This window comes from Cicer arietinum, chromosome 3, assembly GCF_000331145.2.
Source record: "Cicer arietinum cultivar CDC Frontier isolate Library 1 chromosome 3, Cicar.CDCFrontier_v2.0, whole genome shotgun sequence".
NCBI lineage: Eukaryota > Viridiplantae > Streptophyta > Magnoliopsida > Fabales > Fabaceae > Cicer > Cicer arietinum.
Window position 1 is genome coordinate 27,502,030 of NC_021162.2, and position 964 is coordinate 27,502,993.

The window sequence follows — 964 nt, forward strand, 5'->3', positions numbered from 1 at the left end:
AGAGAGGACGAATCGAACACTTGTTGAGAGAGTGAGGTGTATGCTATTTGAAGCTAAGTTGCCTAAATATTATTGCGGTGAGGCACTGTACACGACGATGCATGTTATTAATCTTACTCCTACTTTCGTTGTGAATAGTGAAGTACTAGACAAGGTATGGTTTGGCAAGAATGTAAAGTATGATCATTTGAGAGTCTTTGGTTGCTAGGCTTTTGTGCGTGTTCCAAAGGATGAAAGATCCAAGTTGGATGCAAAGTCAAAGCAGTGTATCTTCATTGGATATGGGGAGGATGAATTTGGCTATAAGTTGTATGATCCTATAGAACAAAAGGTTATCAGAAGTTGTGATGTAGTGTTCATGAAAGACCAAACTATTGAAAACATTGATAAGGTAGAGAAGACTACACCTGATAGAGATTACATCTTTGCTGATGGTGATCCAGTTCGATCACTTGTCCCTGATTTGGATACTACTAATGCCAATGTTCAGAATGATGAGCCACCACTACAAGAAATTGAACGTTTAGCGACAGTGAAAATCTGTAGGTAAACGTATAAAAACCGTAGGGATAGGCAAAATTACCTATACCGATGGGGTTTTTTTTCGTGGTATATAATCGCCCAATGCCTACGAATTTTCGCCGTGGCTATAGGGTATAGTGACAGAATTTTTTCCGTTGCGGTAAACATTTGATTTTACCTACGGATATTTCAGTGTTGGTATATACTTTAGTCATAATTTATAAAAATTATACCTACGGTTTTGATTATGTTGCTATACATTTAAGTGACAACTTTTTTCTGTTGGTATAGGTTTTAAGAGTAATTAATTTATTATAAATATTAATTTTTTGTTATCAACAAAAATTATATAATAATTTAAAATTTATTTTATAAAATTAACCAAATATAAATATACAATGAAATATATATATCTAAGACTCAAAATAAAATGAAAGGTGTT